The sequence below is a fragment of the Telopea speciosissima genome, chromosome 7, assembly GCF_018873765.1.
Source record: "Telopea speciosissima isolate NSW1024214 ecotype Mountain lineage chromosome 7, Tspe_v1, whole genome shotgun sequence".
NCBI classification, from domain to species: Eukaryota; Viridiplantae; Streptophyta; class Magnoliopsida; order Proteales; family Proteaceae; genus Telopea; species Telopea speciosissima.
The window spans coordinates 44,352,024-44,373,324 of NC_057922.1; positions in this window are offsets into that span (position 1 = coordinate 44,352,024).

Consider the following 21,301-nt stretch of genomic DNA (forward strand, 5'->3'; position numbering starts at 1 on the left):
GAGGTTGCATTGTGGTGAGAATGGAAGGATCCACGAGTGTCTTCTAGGAGTTATTGCGAGTAGCATATACCTATTGACTTAGCATTGTGTGTTAGGTGGTAAATGAATTAATAATGGCATGCACCATGGACTATTTGTGATTGTGTGATTGTGCATCCCCTTTTCTCTCTCACTAGCTCGATGGAGCTAACCCCGTGTACACATTCTTTTTAGATTTTGATGCAGATGATTCTTGTGGAGCCGAGACCGTGGCGAGGATCATGGCGATTGTTGCCCATGATGATTGTGCCTACGGGCTGTATTGATACTTGGGACTTGTTCCCTTCTTTTTTTTTTTTTTTTGGGGTCACGTGCCTTATATAAATATTTATTGTTATACTTGTTTTGGGGTAGTTATGCTATGGTCATTCGGGATATCCATCCAAACTATTTATGTATCACTTAGCCGTGTGAACATGAGGTAACTCAGAACGCTTCCGCTTATTTTATGATCGTTGGAAATGTAATATTCCTTTATCTTTCGCACTACGATATTATTGTATTGTAATATTGGTTTATGATCGTGAGTTGGCCTTTGCATCGAGATCTGGCGGTGAGGTGGGATGACGCGTGTCACCCCAATCATACCCTGATATTGTATTTTATCCCTTGTCGGGATAGGGGTGTGACAACATGGTATCGAGCAATGATGCTCGCACCGACCATAGTCTTGCGGACTCTTGATTTACTCTTTACAATTAGGTTCTAAACTAAAAATCTTCAAGAACATAAATGATTGTGTGCGGACACGGGAGAAGGCGATTGTGGTGAAACAAGGACTTAGAAGATAATAGGTAACATGGAGCTTAGGACTTGAACCATAGGCTGTTAAGCTACAACAATGTAATTGCTTGGTTGAGTCTTAAGTAGGTCATAGATGGGAAATTATATGCTATAATTCATACACACTAATGAATCAATCATAACTAAGCACAATTATCAAGCAATGATTTAAACAAGAGAGAATTAAGCAAATACATCGAGATACATATAAGATTAATTATAAATATCTAATTGTTCCAAATCTTCTTGGGAGGCAATCATATCCTTCCCATTTCAACATTCATGATTTCATCCATTCCAACAAAAACATATGACTCCATCTGCTCAATCAAAAGATACCAATCTAAACACTATAATTGTTTGATTCTCTGTTTGGGCATAAGCGTGCCTTTCCCAACTCGAATGCAAGACCCCATTTGTTCCAATTGAAACTTTTGATTCTGGTTATCTCAAATTAAATATACAAGTCTACCATTTCTAAAAGTTCCTAGTTGTTCATCCTAAGACAAGAACTAGAAGAACTGATCCGGGATAACTTCAATTTGTTGAGAGAAAGTGGGCTAGTCATTTGCACCACCGCCACCACCGCGACCAAGAAAGGTGTTGATGTCATCTACCCCTCTCTCGATACTCTCTAGGCGCCGAGTCTGGTCGAAGAGTTGCTTCGTGACCTCATCGAAGCCATCCACCACTCGTAGGTTCACGCTTTGATGGCCGAGAATGTCACTACCTCTCTTTGATGAAGGAGTAGGGATTCCTTCCAGGTGAATAGTAGGTCTTCTCTTCCCCAATGGAGACATTGATAATGCCGGCCAACTATGCTGCGATGAAGGCTATAGGAACCCCCTTACATATGAAACAACCCGATAGTTTTGTGTGCCGGGTTCCGGTGTTGATTTGCATAGAAATATCCGATGAGTTTTGGGTAATATGGTTCGGGGAGGTTGAGAATGTCGGTCCACCCCAATGCCTCGAATCTCTATTCCACCTTGTATGCTTTGAGATCATCCAACACTACATTCCGCCCCTTCCACTAGATTTTTGAAGCGGAAGTAGTCTTGGTAAAGCTCTTGGTCCTCTATCTTTTGAAACCATAGTGGATCTAGGACGAGTTGGTGCAACTTGTTCCACGCATGCACGCCGTGTTCTTGGAGCCATTGATTGTTTTAACCTGCAGCTAAAAGCCAAGTAGCTAGCAAATTAATACCTTGAATGCTAAGGCCTAAGTAGATGATCAATGTAAGGTTATGAGGTTTAAAATCTAGCCTTTGATTCTTTTCCCAAAGCAAATTAAATTACAACAATATTCTTATGCTAGAAATTTCTGATTTTTATCAAATTGTGATCTAAGAAGTTGGGGAAAAAGGAAAGGCATGGCCATTATGTGAATGACATGATAAATAATGAAGATTCATGGTCATAATATGCCTAGAAAGTAATATTTTATACAAAATAGTGGGTTCAAGCAAGAAATTGGTTTATTCAAACATGGAGCATGCCTTGAACTTCAAAGAAATTTTTTCAGATTTTGTGGTTGGAAGTTTGAATCTTGGAAAACAAGTAAATATGGTTTGTGACAACTCAGAGAATGTAAGCTAAGCCCTATCTAGTAAGACCGAATCAAATATGGCAAAAAAGAAGAGGAAAGATTCTAAGGATTTTATCAACAATCATGTATACAAGAAAATATGTTTGAAGATAAGACAATGTGATAATTTTCTATGAGATTTTATGGCATGTAAAAGAATTAGATTTGAACTTGGAGAGTTTTCCCAAAATATTGTGAATTGAGGACTTTACCACAACCAAAACCTGAACATAATCCTAGTAAAATTCAACTAGACATGACAAACATAGCAACAATCTCTAAAATGTTTGCAAAGACTTGAAAATTTATAAAAGATGCAATAATCAAACGAGGATCCAACAACTTAGTGCCATCGATCAAATAGGGCTTGATTTACATCTAAAAACCCTAGTTCCGACCAATCGATTTTGGCATGGACTTGGTGTACATGGCCATGGGATTACAAGCAAAATCAAGACATGATCACAACTTGAGATGATTCATCCCAAATCCAAGAAAGAGAAAGTAGGAATGAGAAGAAAGTCATATCATGAACAAGTAAGAGTTGAACCTTGAGGCTTAAGATTACAAGAAAACCACCTAAGGGGAGCTTGAGCGAAAGTCCTGTAGAGCTTTTTCTCCCTGCGGTTATGTCCTTTTCTTTGGAGCCAAAAATGCGTTTTAAAACTCGTGGCTCTGTTTTGTTAAAATTCTACGAACAAGCGAACGAACGGATCCACTTGTTGTGAATCCGCTCCGCACAAAACTCGAAATTATCATTTTAAAATGCGGATCAACGAACGGATCCACACTCATGCGTCGTCCGTAGATCCGTTTGACTTCAACTCTCTCTGCCTTTGAGACTTCGAGACCGGACGAATGACGGATTTGCATTCCACATCCGCCCGTTAATCCGCTCTACCTATTTTCACGGAGGAGCCACGAACGCACCCGAGTCTTGGCGTCGCTTGTGAGTCCACGATTTCTTTTAAGATTTTGAGCCTATTTTGGAGACCTTTTGACCACACCTATATGTGATGATCTTGTGCCTATACCCTAGATCGGACACCCCTGTTGTGTGACCCATTTGTGGGGACCACATGAGTCTAGTTAATACCTAAAAATTGAAAGAGGTTAGGACTTGTACCATGGGCCAGCTAATAAGAACTAGCAGGCATTGGTAACGCTGTGACTCCTCTCTTACCTAAAAGGAGAAGAGTTACCCTTGAGGATGAAGATCCTTAGACCCTATGAATGTAAGGACTCAAACCTTATGGATAGGGAAACCTAAATCTATGCGGGTAGAGACCCTTAAGGGGGTGCGTAGAATCTAAACCTGTGGGTAGGTACTAGGAAAGGAAAGTAATAGGCTGGTTTGGGCTATTTATTTGAGTAAGCCATGAAGGTCACGTGTATTTGGAAGTCACTCATAACACCTCAAGCTAGTGATGACTCTATTTGGACTTTACTTGGTCCATCCAAACCTTGTTTAGACTCATAGAGAAAGTCCTACACCGTGATTCGACTTTCCAAAGAAAGGACTTAGCGAACCGTGCTGAGAACTTCTTGTTCTGGTGGATTGACCTAGATGACAGATATCTCCATAGGGATTTGAATGTAATTATTGAATCTATGCCTACATATTGGTGTGATAAATATATATATATAGATATCCCTTAGAACGTTGGACTTGTGTGACTAGAGTGATTCTCTGGTACTACAAGTATGACTTACCTCGACCTTGCTGTGAAACTAGTTGGAGCCCTGACCTTGGTTGACCAAACCTTAGGGTAATGAATAATGAATTTAATGACCGAGTAGGTTAATTTATTGAGACTTGCTTGAAGAGTTGACTTGGACCAAAACTATTGAAGGGTTATTGGTTCTCGAAAGAGGACTGATGTGGACTCTTCCTGTGGGATAAGCTGTGTAGTAGGTTTAAAGGTTGTGAAAGGCGGGGATGTAACAAGACCTTCTCCAACGACAGATATGAATGGGGTAATGGATCACCAAATGCGTTCCCTCCGTCTTGGGAGTGAACAATAGGAGATTCCATCAATATTCCAAATCATTCTAAAGTTGGGTTAGGTAATGAGACAACCAGATGTGAAAGCCTTAGAATGTAAACCCTATGTTGGGTCATGGACAGGTTAAATCCTCGTAACCCAAGAATGACCGAGTAGTGAAGGCTAGAGTGGTATCACCAGTGCGGAAGATCTAGGGAACCTTTGTTCCTTGAGACTTAACTTAGTAGTTGGAACCCTGTTTTCCTAGGGTTATTGTGAACCACACCCCTGTGGTAATGTGACCTGTAAGGAAAAGAGAATTGTGGAACCGACTTGCGGTGACATGTAGGCCTTGCCTCATCTTGACCCGACCTTTGACTTAGTTTAAGATGTGGGTGACTTGGGATGTTGTTATCCAATGCCCTTATCACTTGAGACCCTAGCGCCTCAAATTTCGGGGACGAAATTTCTTGTAAGGTGGGGAGAATGTTATACCCGCACCCCGGGAGTATAATTAATTATTAATTCTTCCCCGTGACGTGTAGTTATCACTGCCACGTATGCCGGTGAGTTGTTCTCACTGGTGGTCAAACCACTATATTGACCATAGTACGAGGTTGCCTGTGGAAACTAGTCGGGACCACGGAGGTTGCACCTTGACATGTCGGGGTAAGTAGTTGACCAAATTTTGTTGTGTGCTTACTGCCCTCTCAAAGCCCTCGAAGTGTGGTCCAAAGGCCCGACCTCTTATGGTGGGAACCACCTTCCTACTCGCATCGGAGGCAAGGTTCCGGCTGCCTCCGACCCGCATCCAATGTCTGTGACAAGGACCCTTGTGGGTGAGACCCTATGGCTAAGGTACTATTGGTGCCCTGTCATGTTTGACCCTACCCTTACCCCTTTTTATTAACTTGACCTTATGTGGGCCTTGGGGCCCAAATTAGGGATTTTAAAGCTTGTGTAGGGATGAATGGTTGTTTGACCCTATCCAAACAGACCCTAGCCTACACTTATGAGGCCTTATCCAAATAGGCCAATAAAAGTGATTTTCTATATGAGAGAGAGGGGTAAGACTATTCCTTAGTCTTTCTTTTTCTTTTCTTTCCTAACCTAATCGTGAAAAGGAGAGGAGAGCTTTGAAGAGAGGAGGCGGCAAGGAGGAGAAGAAGGAGAAGGAAGGGAAGAAGAAGAAGGAAACGGCTGGGTTTGGAGCTTTAAAGAGGGCACATCGTGTGTACCTCAAACCAGGTAAGCCAAGTGCCCTTTTCCCCCATTTTTCTCTCTTCCCCCTTGCTCGTTTGAGCTTGGGTGGTTCGTTGGTTGCAGCCCCAAGATGGGGATTTCTTTTTGGAAACCCAAAGGGTTAACTCGAGTCATGTGTAGTTTCCCCTTGTAGGATGCTTTCCTATTTTCATTACAATCCTATAAAGACCTCTATTTTGACCTCTTGCTGAATCTATTTGATTCTAAAGCTTCAACCACCAAAGAAAACCCCAAATCTGGATTTTTGAGCTTTTGATCCTTTAAACCCCCTTAAATCTTTGAATGTTGGGTGTTTCTAAGACCCAAATAGACTCCAAGACACCCCTCCCTTGTCCCTTGAGGCTTAGAGAACCAAATGGGACAACCCTGGACTTTTAAAGACCTTGAAATCACACTTGGGTTGCATCGGAGGCAAGACTGCGTGAGTCCGATGTTTGCCTCCGATGTGTCTGAGCTTGCGGGAAGGTCGGAGGCAAGGTCGGAGGCAAGATTGCGTGAGTCCGATGTTTGCCTCCGATGTGTGGCCTGAGCTCGCGGGAAGGTCGGAGGCAAGGTTGGAGGCAAGCTTGAGTCCGCGTTGCCTCCGATGCAGGTTTTAAGGCTTATAACTTATATAAGCGTGGGGTTTCTCATTGAGGCCTCCCTACACTCTCTCACACTCTTATTCACTTCCATAGGTGCCAACATATGTGCAATAGGGTGATTTTGAGCGGGAATCGTTGCGCTTATACAAATTCCATTTGAAGTAATTGGTGAGTGGGTTTGGGTGATTGTTGAGCTTGTTTACTATTGCTTATTCATGCATTTATGAATTATATTATGACATTATCATTAAAGCATGATTGCATATTTGCATTTATTCTTATTCGATGATGATGATTTGGATGACATGGATTTGTGTTGGGTTACGGTCTTGGAAATCGCTGCGAAACCCCTGGATTACGTGGAATTGTATATTGCATCTCATTCTTACTGTATGCGCCGTGTTGTCTTGGTACCGGGGTTAGATGGAATGGGACATTGACACACCCGGATGTACCTCTCAACACGATAGGATTCATGTAGTATATCGTGGTTAGGCTCGAGTTCCTATGCTACGACCCTTACCAACGGGGTTTAGGTGTTGGGTAGCGAGCACACTCTGCTGTGGAGAGTTAGAGAGGCCAGGCCGGGGGTAGTAATGGTTATCGGGTCCGCCTGCGGGTGGTGATGACTACGACCGGCGGGCTCCATAGTAATAATTGAGGTTGCATTGTGGTGAGAATGGAAGGATCCACAGTGTCTTCCCGAGTTATTGCGAGTAGCATATACCTATTGACTTAGCATTGTGTGTTAGGTGGTAAATGAATTAATAATGGCATGCACCATGGACTATTTGTGATTGTGTGATTGTGCATCCCCTTTTCTCTCTCACTAGCTCGATGGAGCTAACCCCGTGTACACATTCTTTTTAGATTTTGATGCGAGATGATTCTTGTGGAGCCGAGAGACCGTGGCGAGGATCATGGCGATTGTTGCCCATGATGATTGTGCCTACGGGCTGTATTGATACTTGGGACTTGTTCCTTCTTTTTTTTTTTTTTTTGGGGGCCACGTGCCTTATATAAATATTTATTGTTATACTTGTTTTGGGGTAGTTATGCTATGGTCATTCGGGATATCCATCCAAACTATTTATGTATCACTTAGCCGTGTGAACATGAGGTAACTCAGTAAGCGCTTCCGCTTATTTTATGATCGTTGGAAATGTAATATTCCTTTATCTTTCGCACTCGATATTATTGTATTGTAATATTGGTTTATGACTGTGAGTTGGCCACTGCATCGAGATCCTGGCGGTGAGGTGGGATGACGCGTGTCACCCCAATCATACCCTGATATTGTATTTTATCCCTTGTCGGGATAGGGGTGTGACAGATATGAAGAAGGCGTATTATGGGGTTGAGTGGGATTTCCTTGAACAACTGCTTCTGAAATTCAGATTCTCTCCTTAATGGATACAGATGGTCATGGCCGGTCTCATATCTGTCTTTTACAAGTTGATCATCAATGGAGGTATTCGTGGCATAGTTTTTCCTTCGAGGAGCATCCACCATGGTGACCCACTGTCCCCTGCACTTTTTATACAGTGTTCTCAAGCACTTAGCAGTGTTATTTCCAGTTCAGAAGAAGAAAGCCAGCTTGGTGGTATTGGGGTGCGCAATTGTACAAGGCCGGTACACATCTCATGTTTGCCGATGATTGTTTACTTTTTTCAAAAGTAAACTTGGCAGAGGTTTATTAGCTAAAGGAATGCCTAGAAGTTTATTGTAAGGCAAGTGGTTAGGAGGTGACTCTTAAAAATTCCTCCCTCTCCTTTAGCCCAAATGCACCCCTTCGTTTTCAACGGTGATTTTCGCGTAGTTTGGAAAATTCCTTATGGGAAGAGCCCTACCAATATTTGGGGCTTCCGACGGAATTTGGAGTGTCCAGGTCCACTTTATTAAGGAGATTTCGGATAAAGCAGGGAATGTGTTAGTAGCTGGAAACATCAACTTTTATCATTTGCAGGTAAGGAGACAATGCTCAAGTTGTTGCCTTCTCTCTTGCAAACTATGTTGGCTCACATTTTAAACTCCCAGTTTCTCATCATGAGTGCTTGCATAGAGTAGCAACAAATTTCTTTCGGTGTGATGGATCAGAGAAGAAGAAAATTTATTGGATATCTTGACTGCAATTATGCCAATTGAAGGAAAGGGATGGATTAGGCTTCAGGAATCCAGCTCTACACAATAGAGCCCTCTTATCGAAGGTAGCGTGGCTACTTTGGAGTGGGCCTACCTCTATGTGGACACAATTTATCAAGGCGATTTATTTCCCTAAGAAGGAGTTTCTTGAGGCAAATATGGGGTCCAATCCCTCTTGGGTGTGGAGAAGCATTATATATGGAAGGCCGGAAAGTGTTGCAGATGGGCATTCTATGGCATATTGGTACAAGAGAAAGGGTTAAAATATCATCTAACATATGTATACCTTCTCTACCTGGCTTCAAGGTAAAACACCCACCTATTTCTACATGTTCGTTGCTTATGGTTGCTGAACTTATTAATGAAAATAATAGATGACGCTAGAGATGGAATATATTGGATCGTTATTTTCACCAAGAAGATATGATAGGGATGCCATTCTCAAACTCCCACTTGGTATGTTTCCTTTAGAGGGTTATCAGGTTTCGGGTAGCTCTAAGAATCATGGTACAAGATTTCGTGAAACATCGCCAATATATTGACATATTTCGGAGATCTTGAGCCATCCGAGACGAAATGCCCAAGCGAATTGAAAAATGTATAAACTTTGGCGTTATTTCGACAGATTTTGGGATATTTCGGTCATGTACCGAAATATCGACCGAAACTGTTACAAAGGCTTAAAAGCCTCACGTGACTCAGCCTTTAAAAGCCAAACCTCGCAAGTCTCGGCCAAAATTTCGACCGAGACCTGCATAGAGCTCTTCTTCCTTCAGTTTTTTGTTGCTTCCATTCTTCCAAGCCTTATTCAAGCATTGTGTGGCATCATTCTCAACGGATTGTCGCCGGAAACACGTCGGAGCCTCATCCAAGCACATCCTCCAAGGATTTGAAAATAGTATGTTCAATAGATGTTGGACGGTGATGATATTAATAAATGTTAGACATCAGAGGCCGATCTACAACCTCAAGGTGTCGAAATTTTTTTTTCATATGTATTTTATTTTTTTAATTTTCTGATTTAAAAAATTGATTTTCCTGCAACAAAAATAGTTATAAATTAGGGTAATATAAATTGGATGGGGATCAATTAAATATATGTTAGACACTAATGGCCGATTTACGGTTTCACGGTGTCGAAAATATTTTTTTACCCATAAATAATTATTTTTATTTTTAGAAATTAAGAAAAATATTTAAAAATTAAAAAAAAAGAAATAAATAAGGAAAAATATTAGGTTTTGGTTCAAAAAATCATGAAAAATTATAAAAGTAATTTCTACATATTTTTTAAGTGCATTAGATATATATTATGTTCAATCATTTCGATTTGGATAAAATACAAGTAACCCCCTATAATGTACCCAATATTCCTCGTACCCCCCTGAGATTCTGACAAGTCCACGTACCACCCTACTTTACCCCCTAAAGCCATTTAAGTCCACACCAGGAGTTAAATGCTATAAAATGACCAAACTACCCTTTCTTCTTTTTTTCTAAAATTTGAAAAGACCTAATTGTTAAAATTTGAAAAGACCAAAATACCCTCATCTTCCCCAAACCACCACCACCACCCACCAGTATCACCATCACCACCGTTAAGCCCCGCCTCCACCACCACCTCCAACTCCTCCACCCTTACCAATTCCTCCCTTGCCTATTCCTCCACTACCACCGCCGCCCTTACCATTGAATTCCCTTCTTCACAAGGGTTTCTGGGTTGTTCTCTGCTTCTTGTTTGTTTGAGTGGAGTGCTCGTTTTGATGTCCCCCCTCGGGTTAGGGTTTTGGTTGGTATATTATTATTAGACACAATTATAGCACATGAAGTTAATTTGTTGGGTATTTTGTAAACACTAAACCCCAATAATTAAAAGACATGGAGATCAATCACCATTAACAAATGCATTTTTGGTTTTGACATTCTAACAAAAAATTCATCGCTTCAAGAATTTTGGCATTCTAACCAGAAAATAATAGCTTCTCCCCCCCTCCCTCTTTGTTTCTCTTCCTCATCGGATATTCTTGCTATTATCCTCTTCTGATATCTATTCTGGCAGTGTTGTTGGTTTGAGAAGAGTTCGCTGGCACTCCATGTTTGCAACTCAGAACTACCTGAAATTTTGGGGGTTAGTTTTTCCCCAAGGGTGACTTAAATCCTAGAAAGTTACCTCCTTTACACCTTCTTGTTTAGAGATACTTGCCTGAAATCAAGTCTGATCCTGCTTCTACCGCTACTTCTAGTTTCAGGAATTTTTTTTTTTATTAATGTTCAGATTGTTATTTCGGCTGATTTGTGATCGATCTTTAGAGATCTTTGTGTTAGAAATCTTCTCTTAAATTTTCAGGTCAATTAGATTCTAGTTGAGAGAGCGCAAGAGGAACCTCTCTGCCATGGTTTATAAACTTGGTTTCGAACGCCGGACAGAGAATTCCAAAAACGAAAGTGAAATACCAGAGGGACATAAGGACTTGCTAGGACTGATGATCAGAGTCCCCAGGTCTTAGTCTCAGCATCGAAGGAGCAGATCACATGGGAGTGTTTTTCCAGCAAGTAGAGCCTATCTTGAGGAGGATTTTCTCCTTCTTAGGTTTCTGTGGTAGAGGTGGAGGAGTTGGAGCTGGGGCTTCACGGTGGTGATGGTGTTAATGGTGGGTGGTGGTGGTAGTATTGGGTATGTAAAAGAGGATGATGATCTGGGGAAGATGAGGGCATTTTGGTCTTTTCAAACTTTAGCAAATAGTTCAGGGCAATTAGGTCGTTTCAAATTTTAAAAAAGATAGAAGAAAGGGTAGTTTGGTCATTTTTTAGCATTTTGGACTTAAATGGCTTTAGGGGGGCAAAGTAGGGGTGGTACGTGGACCTATCAAAAGCTTAGAGGGTACAAAGAATATTGGGTGCATTACAAGGGGTACGTGTATTTTACCCTTTCGATTTTGTTGTGTTAAGTCAATATTTATATAAAAATTATTTAAATTTTTTTTTTAATTATGAGGAAAACATTAAATAGTTATACAATTGTTTTACTACTCTCAGTCTGAATTGAAATACTTCTACATTAAGTTTTTAATCGTTTGTTTTACTTACATTGTAGTAAATAAGTATTATTATGGCGGACCGTGAAATTCAACATTCGAAAGGAAAGCAGAAGGTAGGGAATAGTAGTCAACAGAGGGAGCAGAGGGAGCAGAGAGAGCAGAGGCCAGCCAGGCAGCCTAGGGTTGATATTGCATAGTTACATGGCACTCCAATTGATGGGGATAAGAGAAAATCCCAATTAATATAATTGGATCATGCCCTTAAACGGATACGGATGCGGATCGAATTCGGATTTTCGATTATCCATTAACAGCCCTATTTATAATCCACCACTTTGGAATCTTAAGAGGTGGCATCCAAGATTGCATGTTAGATCCTAACGTACTATGTAGTGGGGGTAAAATATTCCGATAAACACTCAAAAGTGAATGATTTTTAGTGGGGATTATAAGCCAGAAAATTATCACCTCAATTTACCTACCCTTCAATTTTCTCAATTCCATCTAATAGAGGGAGGTGGACCCCACTCGGACAGTGTATTCGGGCAGGAGATAGGGTGATCATTTCCACCCCCCATTAGATGGAATTGAGGAAATTGACAGGCAGGTCAATTGAGGGGATAAAGATCCATTATAAGCTTGTATTGTGGCCTTAGGGTCTTTATGAATTTTTATCCTTTGTTGTTTGTTGCCTGAATAGCACAGTGGTGTCTTCTCACATGGGACGTGAACTGATGATTTAACCTCCCTCAGGAAATGTGTTCGGACATGGAGGTTAAGTCATCAATTCGTCCCCATGTGAGAGGACAGCAGATACTGTTTGAGCAACGGAAAACAAAGGATAAAAATTCATAGAGATCCTAGGACCACAGTACAATCAAGGTTTTAGTTAGTAATCAGTATCGATATCGGTTTCTATCGATTTTTAATCAATATTGATTCAGATCGATCCGATCTAGATCAGTCATATTTTTTCCAAAAAACTTGATTTTTATCTATACCGATCCACCGATACTCATCTGGCAGATCCGTTACCGATTCCGAAAACTCTGATAACAATAAAAAAATAACCATTCGTCAAATTTTTTTCCTCTATTATTGCTGACAAATGCTACTCCGTGTAACTTTGATGGAAGATCGAAACTCCACGTGAAACAGTCACTTATTGAAGTCATGCAAGGATATGAAAGTGAGTCATCATGAAGCTTCAGTGAATATATGTGTGTAGTTGCACCAACATTTCACATTTTCCACCAACGAAGCCGCCCCACTTTTGACTTGGAAGAAGCACCAAGATCCATAACATGGGCTGATGGGGAAAGGACAGTTGGGTGGATCTCTCCCATATGGTGCTCGTTTCGAATGGGTGCATTTTCCTATGTGGCAATATAAAGCTTGAAGGAATGGTTAAAGAGTCAATTTAGGCTCCTATGGCAGCGCTAACGATATGATAGGTCAAATGGTTGAGATAAGACTACTTAAGAGTCAATTTCACAAGGGCAAACCCAAACTTGGAATATCGTTGAAGATGTTGGAGGGCGAAGGAAAGAAGTCATTGCTGAGAAACCATGGGATCACCAATGTCCATTTTTTATTTTTTTTTATTTGGTTAGAAATAGAATCTATTGATAAGAACAGATTATACTCATGGACTCTGTAACAATATTAACAAAGAAACAAGGATTGGAATTGGACCAAACTATCCTATCCGTGAAGGGAGTCTACAATAGTATTTACATCCCTTGAAACAAATTCAAACGACACATCATCAAGATAAGTCGCAAGATGTCGAATATCATTAGTTACCATCCGAACAATAAGAGGTGAAGCCTTTAGAAAGTTCCTTAAGCAGTTAATAACTTCCTAGTTATCACCTTCTACCACCAGAGTACACACCTTTCTGAAATAGCTTCAAGGAGGGCTTCTCGAATGGCCATAACCTCACCCATTAGGAGTATCAAAAAAACCCAGCCAACTCGAACCCGCACTGAGCCCAAATAGGGCTGGGCCAGGGACTGTATTTAATATAGGGTCGGGCTAGGTTTTGTGTTTTACTGGCCTAGGCAAGGCCGGGTCGGGCTTGGGTTGAGGCCTCAACCCTGGCAAGGCCAGCCCGACCTTGTATTATATACTATATATTTAAAAAACATACAAAGAGTCTGCCTTGGTGCAACGGTTAAAATTCTTCTATTGTGACCAATTAGTCACGAGTTCGAGTCTAGAAGCAACCTGTGTTCGAAAAATTGTATTTTTTTATAGGTTGGGCTATGAGTGGGCTTTGTTATTTCCAAAGCTCAATGGGCAAAGATATTCAGGGCCAACAGGGCCAGGCTTGGGAAGACCCTGCTAGGGTCAAGCTTGGTGGAGGGTATGCTTTGCCCTGGCAGGGTTGGGCTAGGCTTGGGTTTAGGTTAAGGCTCTTAGGGTTTGGCTAGGGTTTAGTGCAACTCTGGCCCAGCTCAACCCATTGATACCCCTGTCACCCACCGAAATGTCTGCAAAATATAGTGGATTTGATATAGCCAAAAGAGACTCCCCACGGTGATTGCGAATGACAAAGCACCGCTACGCTTACTCTTCGGATCCCATGATCACAACTCAACCTGTAGGAACTAGGGAGAGGAGGTGTCCATCTCGGAGGTAAAGAGGGTGTAGGAACAGCCAGTGTGATGGTGGTAGCTTGTTATGGCGTCACTGTAGAATCATGAAATTCAACATATGATCGATCTACCAAAATAATATTAGTTGGAGAGATAGCCTTTGCTATGAAGAGGAGTTCATTTCGCGCACACCAAATATGCCAACAGATAAAGGAACATATATAGGGATCGAGCCTTGTTCCCCACTGCTCTACCCATTGTGAGATATGATGACCACCCTACAATCCATTAAGATAAACTCACCCCTGAAGGAATGCACTGTGGCAGATTGCACCCAAACCAAATAGCACATGCGTATGGGCAATGTAGAAGAATGTGTTCAGGTGTCTCTTCCCCAGACCTGCATCTCAAACACTCTTTACCAATAGCGATTCTCCTACGATTTAGTGCAAATGCTGAAGCAATTCCGTTTTCAACCGCCCTCCATAAAATTTTTTTGATTTTTGGGAGAGTAGCACAGCTCCAAATTGACGTCCACACCATTATAGGGACCTCTTTCCACCTTTGTAAGGCTACAGTACATGTGTTGTTACTTTCATTATCCAGCCATTGGTTACAAAGTAAGTGGTAAGTACTTTTTACTGAGAAAACATCATTCCTAGCAAGGTTCAAGATCTCGCGATATATCAATATCTCGGGCTGGCCGAGATACCCGAAATATCCGAAATGTACCAATATTTTGCCGAAATATGATATTTTTCTGTCATATTTTAGTAGTCCATTTCGGTGGGTTTTTTGCCATATTAAGGCTTGATACTTCATCTACACCTTTGTTTAAGCTAAATAAACACATTTAAACCTTCATATTGCAAAAAAGTGAACTCAAAGTGGTGTTTTGGGTTTGCACCCTTGATTGATAGTATACGATCGGACTCTGATGTAAAAATAGTTAAATACACGTTGTCTAACTGTATAAGTACTCAAAGACATAATAACAAATTGAAACAAAGTAATGAATTAAAAATAAAGTAAAATGTGGCTTTTAGTTTAAACTTTAAACTCAAAAATTCATAAGTGCATAAAGTCATTAGTTCAATACTCAAATACTCAATAGTCAATACACAAACTCACAAAGTCACAAGTTCACAACTCACAAGTCACAAGACTCAGAACTCACAACTCACAACTCACAAGATTGACAACTGTCATGAAACAAATCCTAATAATAATTGCTATGCCTTCCTGGATATTCCTACTTATGCTCTGCTGGAGTCGATGTCCATTATCCTCTGTTTAAAGGATATACGTGGACCACGGTATAGTTTGAAGAAGAAACGAGTGTAGTCATCTACAATTGCCATGTAAATGGAGTCATCAACATATTGAAGGTAACCTATCCTAGGATATTGGTGACCAATCTGTGACTGTAAAGAAGAACCATGACTACCCACTGATCCAGTATGATGTGATGTCGGTGTTGAGCCTGCTGGCAGCATATATGGCTGGTGAGTTTGGTAGCCAGGGTATGAAAAGATGTTGTCCATAAAAGATGATCCAGTAGGACTAGTACATCCCTGGGGTTAGTACTGGAACTGGGAGTCATAGTCCCTAACGAACTGCCCATATCCACATCCATATCCATATCCATATCCACCTTGAGATTGTGATGCACTATAATCTGATGACGATGGAGTGGTATATGTGTTAAAAGATGGGGCACACCAATGCCCACTCAATCCTCCCTCCCTATCACCCATACTCAATCCGCCAACAGAGCTAGATAACTCATCAATATCCATATAATCAACAGCTTGTGTCTGCCGACCCCTACACTTCCTGGTGTATTATAAGGGGGTACGTGAGGGTGCAGGTGTGGGTGCGGCTTCACGTGTACCGTGGTCCGTATCTTGTGTGGCATGATCAAATTGTGTTTCTCCGATGAATCGGACTGGCACTACAGGCGTCGTCTGCTGGTCTACCACATAACGCTCTTGCATTCCATCAAATGCTTTACCACCACCACCACCATCATCATCATCATTACTACCATCATCACTGCCATCATCACTGCCATCATCATTACCATCACCATCACTTCCATCAGTTCCCGTTTGAGTCTGAGTCTGATTCCTACTAGTACCACCTGAGGACCTGGACCAGTCATCATCCTCATCAGCATTGCCACCTGTGGGCTGGAATGGTATGCGTGATGCTTCCCATGTGTGTATTTAACCCTCGTCAGCCATATAGTCATCCACATCAGCACCCATCTCAGAAGTTATCACGGGGTCTAACCTACCTCTCTCCTGATCCAGCACCAGCTCACCTCTACCCCTCACCCAATCCACAATAGGGTCCTCATCATCTGAGTCAACCTGAAAGATGTTGACGAGGTCAATAGTGCCCCTTTGTCCCTCATGTCCCATGCGTATATGTTGTAGTTTTAGCCTCAAGTTGTAGTGCACATACACTATGTCAGATATACGTTCGGAACCCAATCTGTTGCGCCTCTTAGAGTAGATGAATGAAAATGTACTTTAGTTCTTTTCATAGCCAGATGCGAAACATATTTGGGAAAGGACATTGATTTCTATTCTCTTTTAATTCTCAGTGAATTCCCCATACAACACCCACCATTCAGTTGCATTACAAGTTTATAATAAAAAAATGCGTGTCAAAATTTTCACAACTTTCAACTTTCAATACAGATGTAATTTAAAAGAATAAGATATTGAATTGAGTACCAACATCACCACGTGCTCTGCCTTGTACTGCAACATCGGTTCCAAAACTCCCCAATGCTTCCCTAAAAATCTTTATTTATATCCATGTGAAAAATTAGTAATGACTCATTAACTAATTACTACTTACTAATTATATTCTAAATGATTTATAAAACTCACCTCATTGTTGCACGTAGATTGTAGTCTACCATCTGGCTCCAACTATTTGACTACTTGTTTCACAGCATTAATAAGTTGAGTATCCAACCCAAGCCTATTATTATATTGATACTTGGGGTTTAAGTAGTATGCTGAAAATTGACATAAAGAAATGAGAGATTGTAATTAATAGTATTACCAAGAAAATAAGATATGAATTAGTTATATAAATAAATTTATTCACCAGCCTTATGCAGTGGATGTATAAGTTGATTCTCCCAGAAAACATTGATAATGTCCAAGAAGTGCTTGCTACTACGAGGAGCCACATTGTAGACACTATCCTTCATCAAGTCCATTGCAGCATACAGGATTGACATGGTGGGGCCCTTGAGAGCGGAGTCCACTATATGTAGACCTTTAACTACTGGCTCCAAAACTTTCACCACTTTGCCTAGCTTTGTCCAGAATTCCTTAGAGGACATGGTTGCCTGTGCTTCTCTCCCACCTGTGGTATTGGAACCCTTCCATCCAAATCACTCCTAAGAAGCAAACATAGATCTCAGCCCGACCTTCTTTGTTTCAAAGCTTTTTAGGTCAATGTAGTTTGTAGCATATCTAGTGATGTCCGGCCTCACCAAGTCACCTCCACATTTTTCCCTCAATAGATTTAGTGCGAAGGAGTGGTTGTATACAAAATTGGTGACTTATCTTGCACTTTCCACCACAGTCTTCACCAACTTTAACTTTCCCATATCCTTCAGCATTAGATCATTGCAATGGACCACACAAGGAGTCCAGAAGAGCCGGTACTTACTGTTATTCATCATCTTCTCACCGGCCTTTTTGAAGTTGTTTTCGTTATCCGTTACAATCTGGACAACGTTCTCTATTCCTACATCTTTTTCAACCACTTCCTTCAATAAACTATAAATATATTTTGCATCATTTATCTCTTTGGATGCATCACAAATTTGAGGAAAACTGTCCTCCCATCAAAATATACCATAAAATTGATGATGTACTTTCTTGTAGGCCCAGTCCAACCATCTGCCATTATAGTCACCCCATATGTCTCCCACATACTCCTCATCTCTCCAATGTACTCATCAATCTCAGACTTCTGTTGAGGTAAACAAATATTCATATGGGGTGGGCCCCTTGAACCCTAGGCCAGCGTCTACAATTATATCAATCATGGTATCATCATGGGGGCCTTGTGTGGTGTTTACTGGGATGGTATGGTATAGCATCCACTTAGCTATTGACTCTTTTACTAACCCCTTCATATTCTTCCATGCTCTTTTGATTTTTGGTTAAGTGCTTTCCTTCTTCCTATGTAGTTTAGGATTTGATGCTGATGGTGGTATTGGTACCGATACAGGTGTTGGAGCTGCCTTCATACTTTGTGATCTTTAAAAGGATTCAACAAACCCCACCTCTAGAACCTCCAGATGTGTCTGCTCCTTCACTACCCCCTACTCTCTGTCTCCGCTGATCTTCTCGAAAACTAACTTTACTCCTCGAAACAAACCGTCGAAAGTCCCTAACCTCCTGTGGTGTCTGTATATCAGCAGGCACATAGATGGGGTCATCACTGTCATCATCATCAGAGTCATCACCATCATCATCATGGTATTCTCCTCCTCCTCCTCTCACTGCCTCCTTAAGTTGTTCCCTTACCCTCTACTTTTCAGCCTTCCTATTATTCTTTCCTCTCAAATTGTCACCAACTTCCCTAGCTACTTGAGTAGGGATCATATGGTAATCTACAACATCTTTAGATCCTCCAGTCAGATGTTGTTTAAGTCTACTGGACCCATCTCCCAAAAATTGGATGTGACAATTATATTAATTGGGATTTTCTCTTATCCCCATCAATTGGAGTGCCATGTAACTATGCAATATCAACCCTAGGCTGCCTGGCTGGCCTCTGCTCTCTCTGCTCTCTCTGCTCCCTCTGCTCCCTCTGCTCCCTCTGTTGACTACTGTTCCCTACCTTCTGCTTTCCTTTCGAATGTTGAATTTCACGATCCGCCATAATAATATTTGTTTACTATAATGTAAGTAAAACAAACGATTAAAAACTTAATGTAGAAGTACTTCAATTCAGACTGAGAGTAGTAAAACAATTGTATAACTATTTAATGTTTTCCTCATAATTAAAAAAAAAATTTAAATAATTTTCATATAAATATTGACTTAACACAACAAAATCGAAAGGGTAAAATACACGTACCCCCTGTAATGCACCCAATATTCCTTGTACCCCCCTAAGCTTTTGATAGGTCCACGTACCACCCCTACTTTGCCCCCCTAAAGCCATTTAAGTCCAGAAGCTTCATGATGACTCACTTTCATATCCTTGCATGACTTCAATAAGTGACTGTTTCACGTGGAGTTTGGATCTTCCATCAAAGTTCCACGGAGTGGCATTTGTCAACAATAATAGAGGAAAAAAATTTGACGAATGGTTATTTTTTTATTGTAATCATAGTTTTCGGAATCTGTAACGGATCTGCCAGATGAGTATCGGTGGATCGGTATAGATAAAAATCAAGTTTTTTGGAAAAAACATGACTGATCTAGATCGGATCGATCTGAATCAATATTGATTAAAAATCGATAGAAACCGATATCGATACTGATTACTAACTAAAACCTTGATTGTACTGTGGCCCTAGGATCTCTATGAATTTTTATCCTTTGTTTTCCGTTGCTCGAACAGTATCTGCTGTCCTCTCACATGGGGACGAATTGATGACTTAACCTCCATGTCCGAACACATTGCCTGAGGGAGGTTAAATCATCAGTTCACGTCCCATGTGAGAAGACACCACTGTGCTATTTAGGCAACAAACAACAAAGGATAAAAATTCATAAAGACCCTAGGGCCACAATACAAGCTTATAATGGATCTTTATCCCCTCAATTGACCTGCCTGTCAATTTCCTCAATTCCATCTAATGGGGGGGTGGAAATGATCACCCTATCTCCTGCCCGAATACACTATTAGATGGAATTGAGAAAATTGAAGGGTAGGCAAATTGAGGTGATAATTTTCTGGCTTATAATCCCCACTAAAAACCATTCACTTTTGAGTGTTTATCGGAATATTTTACCCCCACTACATAGTACGTTAGGATCTAACATGCAATCTTGGATGCCACCTCTTAAGATTCCAAAGTGGTGGATTATAAATAGGGCTGTAAATGGATAATCGAAAATCCGAATTCGATCCGCATCCGTATCCGTTTAAGGGCATCTGTATTCGATTAGAGATATCCGGAAAAAAATCCAAATAATTCGATAAAAATCCGAATCCGAATACTTAATTATAAAAAATTAAGTAAATACCGATCTTGAGGGTTTTTGAAGATTCAACAGGTTCTAGAATATGAGGAGAAGAGAATCATAATCTGAAACTATGGATTGAGAGTGAATTGTATCTACTAGGGAAAGGAAAGTTTGGGTTACACAAGGCAGAGGTGTAAACGGATGGTCAAAAATCCGAATTTGATCTGCATTCGAATCCATCAGAATCCTTTTAGAGGTGTCTATATTCGACCAGAAAATATCCCAATCCAATTACATCCGATCCATATCTAAGCCGAATCCGATCCGTTTACAGGCCTAATTATAAATCAGAGTTTATAGCTTTAGGTGTGGACTTTTTTTTTTTTTATGGTAAATCTTTAGCTTTATCTGTGAACCTTAGGTGTACCATATCGTAGATAATTTTGTAGATACTCGTCCAACTTCCACCTAAAAAAATAAAAAAAACTCATCCAACAAATCATTAACTCCTAGAGTCACGCCAGTGATAAAGATGAAGAATCTATTTCTTTGTTTTTTAAAAAAGATAAGGAATCTCTTCACTGTGGGCATGGTTTTGATAATCGGTCTAGGATATATCGATCTGATATCGATATGGATCGAAGATATTTACTTGCCCCTATTTCTTTTGACATACGGGATTAGCTAAAAAACGATATCAATCTCCAGGGATATCAATACGTATCGAACATCAATTCTTCAAACCATAACTGTGGGTGAAGATAAACTCCGATTCTTTAAAAAATAAAACAAAACAAAAAAACATAAAGAGTCGGTTCTTGGATTTTTGAGGCTTTGGTCTTAGGCCTATATATGATTTCTGTCATTAAAGATAAGCCCGCCAGGTTCGTTTCGCAGCAAAACGATAAAATGGCTGCATCAAAGAAGGTCAAAGAAAGGGTAAATTCGTCATTTAATAACAACATCTTGGCATCTTTGGTTGTGGTCCACATGGCCCATTACTTGTAATCAAATGTCCATCTTTCCTTTCGTAAACGAAATGCAATTTGGTGGACCCCCACGTAAATATGTTTCTTATCTTTAGAGATTCTCCCACCGTC